General features: G+C 39.3%; 1 protein-coding gene across 6 annotated transcripts in view; it reads right to left on the bottom strand.

Moving 5' to 3' along the window:
• NUP93 (nucleoporin 93) overlaps positions 1-15180 on the bottom strand; it is a 118183-nt gene that overhangs the window by 64358 nt on the left and 38645 nt on the right. For 2 of the 6 annotated variants that reach the window (XM_065537180.2, XM_074027007.1), the window contains exon 1: positions 3032-3417. The exons of 2 other annotated variants lie outside the window; for them this stretch is intronic. The gene's annotated coding sequence lies outside the window, so the exon portion shown is untranslated. Of the gene's footprint in view, positions 1-1375; positions 1748-3031; positions 3418-15180 lie in introns of those variants that run through there. 2 more of the 6 variants (XM_005591995.5, XM_074027008.1) reach the window with 1 other exon arrangement.

Below are 15180 nucleotides of genomic sequence, written 5' to 3'. Positions count from 1 at the left end.
ACCAAGTTTTAGTGTAAAAATTTCACAGGGAGGCTTTGTGACACCCCCCATGTCATCCAACCAAACATTTTACGCAAGCAAATCTGCAGTTAAAATGGAGTTCTAATTTGCTGACCTAAAACTCTTTCAAGGTACAAGCCTCATAAAAACCAAGGGAAAAGAATCCTTTGCATTCTACCATATATTTAAACATGTTAAATGCTGTCCCCAGAATTAAAAAATTATGCTGAAATTTAGGCTCTTATTCTGTAAATTAATATTTGTGACACAGATTTATGGATCTTGTAGGATTCTAATCAGGGCTTAAAACAACTGAACCTTCCTATGTCAATGAAAAGGCTGATGTGAAGAAAATCATTTTCTCCCTAGCTTCCAACATCTATTAATTAGAGAAGACAGCACTCACTGAGTAGGATAAACAAGAGCTAGTGCAACAAGACCTAGAAGAACAGCTGGCTTTATAAATTTGATATCAAGTTAAAAGGATTCTCAGATACCCAGTTCTGTGAAGCTTCAACTCCTGAAACAGCTAATAAAGCATGTTGAGCAAATTCTTCATGGTAAAGTTTACTATAAAATACACTCACTATAAATTCTTCAGGGTTTAAAAGATAAAAATTCTTCAGCCTTTAAAGGAAACACAAATCAAAGTTAAAATCCACTTCTTTCCTCTTAGTAAGAGTACAAAGAAACAAAGAAATAAGCTGGGTCAAATCCAATTAATTTTAATAATCAAGATTTATAAGCTTACAATTACAAACAGGAGTTTTACACAAGCAGCTTTGAAGTCACAACTATTAATCAAGTAGAAGGCACTAAAAATTATTCCCATGAGTGAGAGTGAAAGCCTCAATCTATTGATCTTTGAAAACAAAAATCTTGTTTTGTCAAAACATTTGTTTCTTGTGTATTTTAATCAGCTATTACAGGTCATTAACCTGGAAGCATTTGCATAAAAAACAAGAGCAAAAATAAGAAACTAAAATTAAAATCCAGCAATTCTTTTCAGGAATGGAAAACAGAGTGCTTTTAAAAGACAGGGAAAAGAAACCTGAACTCTTTTAAATTTACCATATTCAGATTTCCTTTTCCTCTCAAGTGTTATTTCCATTCATGACTAGTGATAAATTCATACTTCTCATTAACTTAAACTACTGATGAATAATTAAAATCATGTGCTAAAATCACTCATAAAACCTATATTTCAAGTATATATATCACACCTGGTTTTTGAGAAATACATTTAAAAAAAATCCAAGAACCTCTGTGTTATACTTTTCATATTTGCAGCGTTCATTTAAAAGTCTATTTTGCACATTCAACCAAAAGCAAATTTTCAACCTCTCCCCGCTATATGAGTAAAAGAAATACTTACTGTAGACAAAAGAATTCCATTTTCTTTGTGGGAATATTCTCCACCTTCCTAAAGAACTCTTCTATACAATGTGCAAATTCATTTTCTTAGTTTTACAGTAACAAAGCTTCTGTGCCATAGAACCTAATGTAAATGAAATGGCCTTGCAGCTGCCTTCAGAATCCAGCTCACCTCGACCATGATACAGCTAATTGTTAAAAATGGTGGCTGAGACATTTTCCATACATTAAATTAAGGAGCTCTGATGAAGGCGCTGGCATCCACCCACTTCAGACAAAGGAGAATAATTTGCAACTGTACCAAGGCATGGATAATTGAGTCATCTCCCATACAGGGTCAGTGTTAGAGGTTTCCTCCATCTTTACAAAATGCAAACCACATCTCATTGTCTCATCTCAGAAATCGATTCTTTGCAATGCTGCACTGGGTCAGAGTTTCAAAGGAATCTTAGTCATGGGTAAATCCAGAACTCCAATGCCAAGAGGAGCCGAATTCTCACAGTTCTTTTCCCTCTGCTGAGCAGCTCTCCTCTATTCCACAACTGACAGCTCCTCAAGTCTTCCTATTGTTAAGAGTAAAGAAAGTCCCCACACCTCCAAAAGGAAATAAACCCCTCAACTAGGGTGAACAATTTCCAAGTACAAGCTTCAGAAAGAGGTCCAGACGCCACAGGTCCCACAATACAAATACATTCTTTAGGATAAAAAGCCATATACATCATCGTATTTTGTTGTTGCTTTTAAGGGAAGACAACAAACAAGCTGCTTTATAATGCAGAATTAAATGTATCTTTGATATTAATCAAAGTATTAAAAGTATTACAGGCAACATTTATAATTCTATCACCCTCCAGATAATGCTTACACGACTTAGGAAGTTTTCATTTCACTTACACAAATTATATTCTTTAGCCAAAAATTTGAAATATACTTAAAGGACTCCTATCACCTCTTTTGAGGCTGAATTTAAGAAATAAAAAAGGACCATCTCAATTTAAATTGCCAATATTTAGTAAATACTTAGGAATCCTCATCTTTGGTGTTACTATTTAATTCTTCTCATTTCAAGCCTTATGCTAAAACATTTCGTGAGATAGTTCAAAAAATTTCTAATGGTACTTTTTCCCTAATCACCAAATATAAAGGACTGAATTCCTAAAGAATCCTACACACACACCACACACACACACACACACACACACACACACACACACACACTCTCTCTCACTCTCACCTGCAATCTCAAAGAAGGATCTGGTTTTAGCAAATAAAACAAATTCTATTTTCATATTCCACCTCATGCAACAATTCTGCACTTCACATGTATCTCCTTTAAAAATCCTAAAGACCACACTACTTGCTACTTAAAGAAGAAGTTCACAAAAATCCCAATAACCAACTATTCAAATCTTTAAGCAAATGCTGCCCCACCCAATAGATTTTTAAAAGAAAAATATTAGAATGGCAAGATACAAATCTGAACAATTCTCAGAAGAATCAAGTACTTCTTCTATCAAATGAATTAACTACTTCCAAATTTATCTCAAATTTTCAAACAAACCAAGACCTTGTCTTTCAGAGGCACTGCAACAACATGCTGCCACTCTATTTACCAGGGTGCATTTGTCTTAATTTCTTAAAACACGGGCAATCCTACCTGCAGCTCTTAAATTTAAGGAGTTACAGAACGGTCGATGCTGTCGGTCACTGCAGCTCTTCCATACCTTCTTATATGAGATGAGCTCTGTCGGAACCAGTGCTCAAGTTTTTCCCACCCCAAACTGCCTGAATTGTGGGATGGGGGTGGGGAGAAGAACAGAGAGAAGAGAAAAAGAGAGAGAGAAGAAAAAGGAAAAGAACAACCCCTCTGCAAGTGCTGATGTGACTGAAGCACTAAAGAGTCAAATTAAACAATGAGATTGCAAGGTCCCTTTAAAAAGGGTGCACTGCAGCCCCCGGAGCACAGCATCACCATTCGTTGTGCTCTACACAAATTCAGAGAAGTCAGCCGTCAGTTTGAAAGCACAAACTGATGGGAGTAACAGTTTATAGGTTACAGAAGGGTATTTTATTGTTAACGGACTGTACCAAGTTAAGATTTAAGAGGGGGAGAGAAACATGTAGGCAAGGAATGCTATGATACTTTTTTCCCCCAACCCAAACCACTGCAATTACTCTGATGTGAATTTTTGATGACTTCCGACATCTTGCACGGTTAATAATCGCTTCAGCTGTCATGTTTGGTTAATGTGGAAAATGCATTTGCTGCATTGTGATGCAGTGCTGTGGCCACAGATTGTAACACCAGTTGTGAAGCTGGTCCCTTAACTGAGCAGCAGGAATTTGCACATGCCATGATGCTAAAATAAATGGTAGTTAAAAGATTTTATACAGCAGCAGACAGATTCTGCCATTTTAGTCTACAGTATGTGTAGATACAACATACAGAAGCATCTCGGATCATTGTGCCCTTGTCAATTGTACTGTCCTTCAAACAGAACAGTAAATTCGCCATCTTAAATGTTTGGCCTCTTAGTAGTTAAAAGATTTTGATACTGTTTAATAACTATTCAGATTAATTATAGCTTTGAAAAGAACAGAGGTTATTTGCATTTCAGGAATATTCAGCCAATGAAACTGTCACTGACACAGGAAAATGCAGACCTTTTATTAACATATGCTCAGCTCAACTGTCACTTCTTTGTACAACATTTAGGGGAAAATATATGATGTGTAAGTAATGAATATTCCCATTCTACTGCAATTTTTTTAACAGTGCAACTCAGGAAGGGATTTTTTTCCTCCATGTTTTAACATGTAACTTGAAAATTAAAGACTACATTAAAATATTATGTTTTTCACTGTCAAAAAAGGAAATTCAGTGCAGCAAACAACTGTACAATTACAGGAAAGCTTGTGAAAAAGCAAAGATAGAGCCACGCTAAGACCAAGGCACCAGATGATTAAAGTCAGGCTGGTCAGGTGATGGGCCATCATCATGGTGCAGACTGCAAAAGAAAAATAGAACCATTCTCTCCTCAAAAAAAAACAAACAAACCCCACAAACCCTAAGATTGCAATCTGTTGGTTGCAAAACCAACATCTATACTGCAGAACCTGAAAGCCACATAATATTTGCCAATTTCATGATGTATTTTTATATAAATATTAACTTGGCTATTTAGCGTACAGAATTTGACTACTGACGGTTCTTACTCATCTACCATCATTATTTTTGTATTTTAAGAAGCAAAACCAACCTACATTGTTCCTTTAAAAGAACAAATATAATTAACTTATTTCTTATATCAGAACTTTTGCCAATTAAATACCCAGAGTTGAGATGTTTCAGACATTTCTGCCTTACAAAAACAAACAAAAAAACCCAACTAAACTAAAAAGAATGAACATAGGAACACACTGGGGTCTGAACAGTGAATAACAATGAAAGAACTTATGTTACTAGCATAAAAATCAACTCATGATTTCCTTTGTTTTATTCATTGTGATAACACCAAATGCATAATTTGGAGGTGCATGTGTTAACAAGCACTGTAAAGCTGAAGAGCTTTCTAGTTTTCTTACCCTAACTTAAAATTAACTGCACCAACAGTGCTATGTGGTGCCATAGCAGATGTCACAGTAGTTGTAGCTAACATTCAACAATCAAGCTTTTTTTGTTCCAGACCCAATACAAGGTACCCCAACAGCTGAGAAAACGGCACAAGGAGGGAGGGAGAAACGTGTGTGTTGAGGGTAGCTTTGAAATTAACCAGGCTCAGCTTATGCTTCAATTACTGAACAAAAGACAATCCTGGGGGACCTCTCTCTGAACCAGTGCAAGAAGCAAACTCTTTTGTTTCTGATCAAATAAATACTGTACTGGAGCATGGTGGATATACAGCAATAGGAGTCTCTGCCTGGGGATGAAAAGAACCCAAAGACCCAAGTGTGGTTAAAGTCAAACTATTTCACGGATGTAAAACCTGTTCCCAAGGGACACATCTGAGGTTCACTACAGGGAAGTAAGAAAACCCTCTTTATTTACTGAAAATAACCTCACCAAGTCACTGTTAAGACATTTTTCCTCTTTAGTATTGCCAGCATAAATTAAGAGGGTATTTCTTTATGCTAGCTAGAATAAATTCTAAATCAGCTCAGCCCCTTCTTCCTCCATCTACAAGTATCCCAAGGAAACTAGATGAGAGTCTGGCTTGGAGCTGCAAGATATGCTGGCTGGAAAGGACCTCAGAGCAGAAGTGCCTTCAGACCCCAGATGCCTGAATAGGCAAGGAGGTCACAACAAAAATGCTGCAAAGAAGTCACCTTACAAAGGAGGTGCTTCTCTACTTATTTGTCACTAACTGAACATAAAGTGATCTACTCCTAAATTTGGTAGTCCATTGTTTAATTTTGTATTTTGGCTTTATATAACCCTAGACACCAAAAACCAACACAAAAAGAAAAGGGTTAAAAACTAACGGATCCAGCATTTATTAATAAAAGGGATTAAAGTGGGCTCACTTAAACAAATGTAGAGATTATAGTCTAGAAAAGGGAGCTACTGAACTTTTGTGGTTCAAGTAGAGCTATAATAATTGCCAGGTAAAATAACATTCAAGTGAACAACTGTAGAGCTCTAAAGTACAGTGACCATATACAGGATTTACCCAGAAAAACTTTTACAGATACCTAGTGGGCTCTGCTCTGTCTTCTACCAAGTTCTCCAGGCTGCTGGGAAGATCAAGTAATAGTACTGGTGGGTAAGTGCTTTTAAGAGTAAAGAAGGAAGTCAGGTGAGGCTGGGTGATGACTCCCTCTATGACCAAACTCCCAGCTTTCTGAGATATAGCTGGGATAGCTGGGTCCCTGCTCCCTTTCCACCCCCACCGCTACCAACCTCCTCCTGGCTTCTTCTCGCTAAGACCTGGGCCCTTTGCCTCCTGCTAAACATTTCTCCTATTACACATTATTTTTACTGCCACAATTCTCTCTAGGCCCGTGGCTCTCGAAAATTCTGTATGAAGCTGTTTTCTGAGCAATTTTCTTACCCCATCTCCAAATGCTTCAGGAGCATGTCCACAGTGATAGCTTACCAGAACATCAGAAATGGAAATGAAATCTCAACTCTCAATCTAGTTAATCTTCCAATTCCTTAGCCTCAACAAAAAGCACCCATCCTTCTCCTTGCCCCAAACCTCACGCAATTTCTGAACATCCTTCTTAAGCTCATCAGGCACCACGTGTGGCAGATGTTTTATCCCAAATGTCCCTCACACATCTTTTTCCTCTGTTTTCTCAGCTACCACATTGGTCCTGGCTGTCGTCACCTCAAAGTTGTATTACTACAATTGCCTCTGAATGTCATCTAGCAGCTATCCTTCCACTGGCCAAACCAACTTCCATAAGCATTGCCATGCCCTCCCTCCTTTCTTCTCAACATTTATGTGCTCCGAAACTTTCAACACCTACCGCCTACACTCCACTGCCTGGCAGTCACTCCTTCCATGTTTGACTGCCCTTCCCTGACAGATTTTTCTTCTTAGCACATAACTTCCATTTCTTACCTCCCTGACTTTGGTCAGGTTATTACTCTTCTTTCACGTCCTGCAAACTAAACCCATTTCATTTTTCAAGGCCCATCTGCTCCAGGGGGTCTTTCCCAACTACCCCAGAATTCAGTCGTTATTAACCGCTTCCATGCCTCTGAACTCCCATGGCATTTAGAATCATTCAGTCTGTCTGTCACTTTACACAGCTTGGACAGTTTGATCTTGCAGGAATGTTGATGTTGGCTCTCCAGGTAGAAGACAAACTTCCAGAGGGCAGCATAAAGAATTTGTATTTATTCGAATTATCTCCATAGTGCTGTCCTTAATGGGCACTCAACAAAACCACTTCTTAATTTTTATTAGTGTTTACCAGGCCCTGCCCAGGTAGATGCAGGCAGTTACACTTAAAGGAGAGCTAAATATTACTTTTGCTTGTTCTTTCAAATCTTTTCAGCTCCCTGAGATAATTCCAGCCTCAGGTGGTAAAATACTAAGGCGGTTCTTGGCCAATGTGCCGAGGCACTAAGCTCTTTTTTGTGACTAAGCATCATTACCAACAGTATTCAATTCCCAAGCTTGGCTTCCTTATTATATGCAAGTAGAGCCAGGGAGGTTTGGGGAAATGAGAGGCCTGACCCAAAGTCAGTGGTATGGCATTCACAGCTCATCTGTCCTTACTAATCCACTAAGAATGAAAAAGCAATCTGCTAATTTATCACGACATTTCATCCTGAATATTATTTTAAGTGAGGAACACCAGATTTAGGCAGTCAATAAAAAAACAGAAGATTTCTGCACAGCCTTATTTAGCAATAAAACAAATTACAGTTCATTCTCTCTTGCTGATACACAAACTAGACTGCCCAGCGGTCAAGAAACAACAGGGAAAAATAAGTTTTCCTGGCTACCAAGTTCCTACTTCCCCAGAGTGGTGGTTCTGCCTTTGATATGACTATAAACCAAAAGGGTGACAGCAGGGTTTATAGGTGGGCCAGGCACGAAATGCACCTGGATGAAAGAAATTTCAGAAGATTTCCATTTTAAATGTGTTTTCAAGAAGTAGTTCCCCAATAAAAGCAATTACTAATGGGAAGAGGCTAAAATGGGAAGAGGAAGTATAGTTCTCAATATTTCTCCCAGGCAATTCACTACAGTTTTAAGCAGGCTCCCAGATTTCCGAAAATCAAAATGGGAAAGGCTCTTTTCCTATCGGTCTGTCTCTGTTTCTGTCACACACACACACACACACACACACACTCTCTCTCTCTCTCTCTCTCTCTCTCTCTGTCTCTCTCTCAGCATCTATTAAGCCTTGGTATTTAGACAGAGGGAACAAATGAGACTTTCAGCAAGAACTTGTAGAATATGTGAAGAAGTTCTACCACAGTAAAAAATAAATGGAATAATAAGATATATGTTTATTGGATTCATAGCCACAAAATTTCAGGCACAGAGAGACTCAAACTCAGGTTCTGGCCCAGGTCCTGGCTTTGGGCCCAAGAACTGGCTTTCTTGTTTTCTTACAGAGAGAGCTCTTGGCACAGCACTATGGGACATATACTGAGGAAAACTGCATGGGTGCCTGCTAGAGCCCCAGATTTCATGGAATTTTAAGTCATTACATGGGGGATGGTGGTGGTTGCACAAGAATGGCTTCTAGCTTGTTAATTCTTGTTACCAATGTACTTTTCACAACAGATGTATTTCTTGCCAGGTTGATTGTAAATAGAATTCTTTTAAACAAATTCTATTTTAAATTCAGCAGGGAAGCTGTTATTTGAAGGAATACTAAAGCTGAACATTGTCCCAAGGTTTCTTTACAAATCCAGATATTCAGATTTGGATTTGCTTATTAAAAGCAGAGTCCATCATAATTTTACTATTATGTTAAAGAAAAGACACTAAAACCTTAATTTTTATATAGTTTTTGCACATATTCATTATTTGTGCTACTATCTGGAAAACAGTGATATGGCCAGATACTGGTAAGAAAAATACAAAATAAAAGACTCCTCCACAGAAAGAAAAGGATTATTAAAATTATCCAACCCTCAACGATTTAAACAAGGGGGAAAAAAATTATTTCTTTCATTATCAGGTTAGAGTTTTACCCACTAACATAAATAAAATGTAGCTTTCTGAAAGTTTTCTATGAAGAAAACTTAAAGGCAAAATTTTATTTTTCCATCAATCCCTATTATAAAATTGAAAATAGCATTCCTCAAAGCGATAAAAGAAAAAAAAAATCTGGCACCAACAAATAAAAGTATATTCAAGGATATAAACCTTAAGAAAAAAAAATAACTATAACCAGAGTAAAAATGCTGAGAAATGACAGTAAAATGAATTTGAAATAGCAACTATGTGTGATGACCTGTGGGATACTGGTCCTACACGAAGGGTGAGAGAGGTGAGAGCACCCCTGCCTTTCTTCACCCCTACTTCAGGTCAGGATAGACAACCATGGCAAGGGAGGGGTGGCCTTGTCTATGGGGCCCTATAAAATACTGGGTTGGGCTTTCATCCCTGTGCCTGTGCCCTCCTCATCTCAAAATAGGGGCACAAGGATCTGCAATTCTAAAATTTTTTTTGGAAAAACAGGCTGATTTTAAAATCCACTTTCCCCACACTGTTCTCTCCATCAGCCTTCCAGCAGGGACGCGCAAATGGTTTTAAAAACAATGGTCCAGTTTTATTAACATGCTTCTTAACACTAAGTCCTCCAGCAAACTACTGAGGAGACCAAAATGTTTCCAGTTCTACTATTTTGCCATCTCACACCCTTAAGAAGATACTGGAGCATTTTAAGCCAGATTCCCTCAGGAAAACCTAAAACACTGAAACTGTAATAAGAATGGGGACTATATTACATCCACTTAAAGTGCTTAACACAGCATCATGCACAAATAAGTGCTCAACGTGACTGATTAACCTATAAATTGCTGAGCATTATTATTCAGAAGTCTAGAAATATCTACATAACTCCAGATGGTCATCAGCCTTTTCCAACTGTAGTGTTTCTTGGCAAACTATCTTTAGCATTTAATCTGGTGAAGTGTTCCTATGAAGCTACCTACACATTATTAGAACTTAATTTGGGCTGGGTGTGGTGGCTCACACCTGTGATCTCTGCACTTTAGGAGGCCAAGGTAGATGGATTGCTTGAGCTCAGGAGTTTGAGACCAACCTGGGCAATATGGTGAAACCCCGTCTCTAGAAAAAACACAACAAATTAGCCAGGCATGGTGGCATGCCCCTGTGGTCCCAGCTACTCGGGAGGTTGAGGTGGGAGGATCACTTGACCCTGGGAGGTGGAGACTGCAATAAGCCCAGATCACACCACTGCACTCCAGCCTGGACAACAGAGCGAGACCCTGTCTCAAAAACAAAACAAAACAAAATAAAACTTAATCTGGTGACTGACAGGACCACCCACATATGAATTCTAAAATCAAGCAGTGATCAAGTCCAGCGGAAAGCATACTGAAAATAGAGTCAGAACAACTGGGTTCTAGGTAACCAAATCATTCACCTCATGCCTCAGTTTCTTCATCTGCGAAATGAGAAAATACCACCAGACCAGGATAAAGTAAGAGCACTGCATGTATCTTCAACTATCTATACAATAGGATTCTCTTCAAAGCCAAGGGAAGCCATTTCAAATGATTTCTAAAACACAGGCAGCACATTTTAATACATTTTTCAAATATGCAGACTGATTTAGACATTTCCAAAGAAATACTTATTCTGCTTCTCTGCTTTCTCTCATGGCATCTGTTGTTACTAGCAGCTAAGGAAAAGTAAAATCTAATGTCATTAACAGTAGACCCAAAATCCCTAGCACACATTTAATGGTGGGTGTGGGGGGCACACAGAGAGAAGCAAATGAAAAGGTGAACAAAATGAGAATGAGAGAAGTTGGGAGAAAGGTAGAGAAATCAGGTTAATGAATAAAAACAACAAATCCATCTTTCATCTCTCCTGGCTCCTACTGATGGCAGACGGTGTATTTAATCTGCTGAGAGACCAGATTTAAGGCCTTCTTTTGGCATAGTCCATCCATGAATTATTAACATTTGCAGAAGCAACAGCACATCCGCTCACAGCAATCAGAGAGGGTAATGATGATTAACTAAGATGGGATTATTAATCCTCCCACTTCCCTTTCCCATGTCTCCCTCTCTTCTTTATTCTCCTCTGGGCTTTGACTACTTTTTAGGTAGTATATTTTGAGCTACAGCCTTAATATCAGATTCAATACCTCTATGATGTAAACAATTATAACTGACAAATTATAAGTTGTAAGTTTTAAAATATATATGTTTTAAACATATATTATATTGAACACTATGTCCTTGATGAAGCAAAGATAAAAACAAAGGTGGTTATAAATTTTTTATGGACTCAAACACTTAAAAGATAAATACACTGCTTTGCAGGCTGCTTTGTTTACAGTTTGTTTAGTGAAAAAAAAAAAAAAATCAGTATTAGTCCACAGGTGGACTGAGTTTAAAAGTTGGCAGAGACACCTAGAAAAGTAGGTTTACCTACACCAGACTTCTGTTATCACTTAATTCAGTAGATCTCAAGCTGGAGTACTTGTTAAAACACAGACTCTGGGTTGCACCCTCAGAGATTTGGATTCAACAGGTCTGGGGAGGAGCCTGAGAATCACATTTCTTAAAAGTTTCCAGGTGATGCTGATGCTACCAGTCTGAGCACCACACTCTAGAATCACTGATCAAAAGGCTTTTTTCTGGTTGCTAAAGGTGTTCAGGGCAGGAGAGGAATGGAGGAATAAATTAAACCCAATCTGAGCTAGAGATGAGATCAGTGGCTCCTTCCCCTTCCTAACCCTCAAGGAAAAGCCTAGATGCCTAAAAGGCTCTGCAATACACTTGTTGCTTCAAAATAAACCCCATCGCATAACACTGCCCCATCCTCAAAAAAGAAAGTAGAATGAATAATTAACAAATGGTGAAAAGCATATATGAGGTTGGGAGGTAGATTAATTTACAACTTCATTTCCGAAACACAAGAAATACAACCAAATGTCTTCTTTCCCTGTTCTCCCTCTACTTAGAATTGGCTTTAATATGTAATCAATCCTCTAATAATAAATAAGTTGTAACTCTCACCTCAAACCTCGGCTTACTAAGTACTTGTAAGGACAAACCAATTCAAACTGTGTCTCCTCTGCTCTCACAACACAATGACAATCAACACAGAAGACTTCCTTTTGGGTTTTTATGGAGGCTTCCTTATGTAGGCATGCCTGATTCCACTGGTGATCAACGTAACCTTCAGCTCCTCTCCCTTCCCAGCAGGCTGGAGGAAACAGGGTCCAAGACCAAATACATATTTCACAATATCACAGTACTGTAACAGAAAACTCTTACAGGCCCTCAATACCAAGCTGAGTCAGACACTAAAAAACAAGGGTAGAAAATTAGCAGAGGCTTCAGGCAACGGCTGGAGTAAGGAAATGCACTTCAGGGTACGTATTATAAGAGCAGAACATGAGCAAACTGGCTAGACAAATAAAACTAAATTCCATTTATTTGGGGTTTGCCAATGCAGAAAACACAAGTAATGAGAGTATGTAGGGCAGTGGAGAAACAAGGAAGAGGCCTACCTCTGATGGACAGCAAGGTTAGGCTCCCATAGAGCTTCCGGGCCCCCGATGGGGAAATGTCATTCCATAGAAAACAGGTAAGAAATGGTCAGAGGAAAGGCAGGGATAAAACATTAAGAAATTCAACCAGTGGTGAAAGAACTGGCTTAGTGTCTTTGCAGAAAAGAATAATATGGCATTTACCCAACGAATCCATCACTTGACGCCTTCCTCAGCAAGGCATAAGAAAAGTAAGACAACAGGACAAGGTATAAAGAATCTGGAGTCCAATCTCTCTCTCCAATTGTGCTCATTGCACAGGAAGATAGCTTTGGTGGGTGCATACTGCCAAGCTGTGGGAGCCATTCTAACAGCCATGTTTTTACAGCTCACACTTTCAGAAATATGAGAAAAAATTATACCCAACCATGTTCTCTACCCTTCTTTTGCCCTCAATACCACTGAGGCATCTGGTACACTCCCATTAGCAATGGCAGCTCCTGCTGACAGCCAGTCTAAAAAGGCTGAGGCAAGGGGACAGGTGGCAGAGAGGGGGATGCAAAGGACAGAAGGAAAGCAAAAGTGAAAGGAAGAAAGGAGAAAAGACTAAAAAAGAAAAAGAATGAGAAAGGGAAGGGAACAGAGCAGGCGGTATCCAGCATAAAGCAGAAAGCAATATAATGGCAAAAACAAAAACAAAACAAAGAAATATTTCCTTCAATCTGCTCTAAAACCCCTGACATTCCTTCCAGTCCACCTAAAGTTCCAAATATGGCATTTGTTTCAGTTTGCTACTTTTCATTTGCTTGGCAGCAATGACCTACTCAGACAGCATAAACCCAGCACCACTTCACATAAAGGAAAACAGCAGTAAACTATGTCAGCAGTATCAACAAACATCAGGATCACTTTTTGTTCCAAAGTATATCTCAGATGGAAAAAATGAGGTTTATCACCACTCAGTGTATAGTCCACAGAAGCCAATCATGCCAAATTACTCTTCTAAGTAGCATTCCCATCCCTAATTTAGTTAACCAGCAAGTCTTTCATGCTGGAGGGAATAAATGGAAATGTCATTCCATAGAAAACAGGTGAGAAATAGTCAGAGGAAAGGCAGGGACAAACCATTACAAAATTCGACCAGTGGTGAAAGAACTGGCTTAGTGTCTTTGCAGAAAAGAATAATATGGCATTTACCCAACGAATCCATCACTTGACGCCTTCCTCAGCAAGGCATAAGAAAAGTAAGATGGCCGGGCGCGGTGGCTCAAGCCTGTAATCCCAGCACTTTGGGAGGCCGAGACGGGCGGATCACGAGGTCAGGAGATCGAGACCATCCTGGCTAATATGGTGAAACCCCGTCTCTACTAAAAATACAAAAAACTAGCCGGGCGAGGTGGTGGGCGCCTGTAGTCCCAGCTACTCGGGAGGCTGAGGCAGGAGAATGGCGTAAACCCGGGAGGCGGAGCTTGCAGTGAGCTGAGATCCGGCCACTGCACTCCAGCCTGGGCGACAAAGCGAGACTCCGTCTCAAAAAAAAAAAAAAAAGAAAGAAAAGTAAGACTACAGGACAAGCAAGGTATAAAGAATTATTTGGGGCCGGGCGCGGTGGCTCAAGCCTGTAATCCTAGCACTTCGGGAGGCCGAGACGGGTGGATCACAAGGTCAGGAGATCGAGACCATCCTGGCTAACACGGTGAGACCCCGTCTCTACTAAAAAAAAAAAATACAAAAAAAAAAAATTAGCCGGGCGTGCTGGCGGGCGCCTGTAGTCCCAGCTACACCGGAGGCTGAGGCAGGAGAATGGCGTGAACCCGGGGGGCGGAGCTTGCAGTGAGCCGAGATTGCACCACTGCACTCCAGCCTGGGCGACAGAGTGAGACTCCGTCTCACAAAAAAAAAAAAAAAAAAAAAAAAAAAAAAAAAAAAAAAAGGAATTATTTGGGTTCAAATTCCACCTTTTATAGTAACTATCTTAGTCTCAATTTCTTCCCCTTTTAAATAAAGATGATGCCAACACTCAATCAATCCATCTTATACACTGCAGTGTGGAACAAGAGAATGACAAAGCCCACTGAAAAGTATTATACAAATGAAAAGATTATTGTGATGTGTCCCTCAAAGTTTATACAAAGTTCCAGGCCTATTACTTCCCCCTAAATCTTCCAAATTAGGACAAAGTCACAGAACTTCTCAATAACCAGCCTTCCAAATAGTTTGAGGGGATAATGAAATGATGTAAGGGTTGTCCATGAAATCAGCACATCTCTGATTCCTTTTTGCACATAAGGAAGCTTTCCATTACAGAATAAAGGAAAAGACACTGTATCAATTTATAGGAATTGACCAATTTTGAGCTACGAGGTCCACATTTTAATTTTAATTTTTCACTAGAGATTGGGTTTCACTGTGTTAGCCAGGATGGTCTCGATCTTCTCACCTCGTGATCCACCCGTCTTGGCCTCCCAAAGTGCTGGGATTACAGGCGTGAGCCACTGTGCCCGGCCTATGAGGGCCACTTTTACAGTCTATTTCTAACACACACTTCATGTACCAGTCCCTCACTTCTCTATTATCAATTTTCCTTGTCATTTCAAACAGCAGATGTTCTACTGTTTCAAGTATCTGGTTTAAAAAGTT

The sequence above is a fragment of the Macaca fascicularis genome, chromosome 20 (genome assembly GCF_037993035.2).
Source record: "Macaca fascicularis isolate 582-1 chromosome 20, T2T-MFA8v1.1".
Lineage (NCBI taxonomy): Eukaryota > Metazoa > Chordata > Mammalia > Primates > Cercopithecidae > Macaca > Macaca fascicularis.
This window is presented reverse-complemented; position numbering and strand designations above follow the sequence as displayed.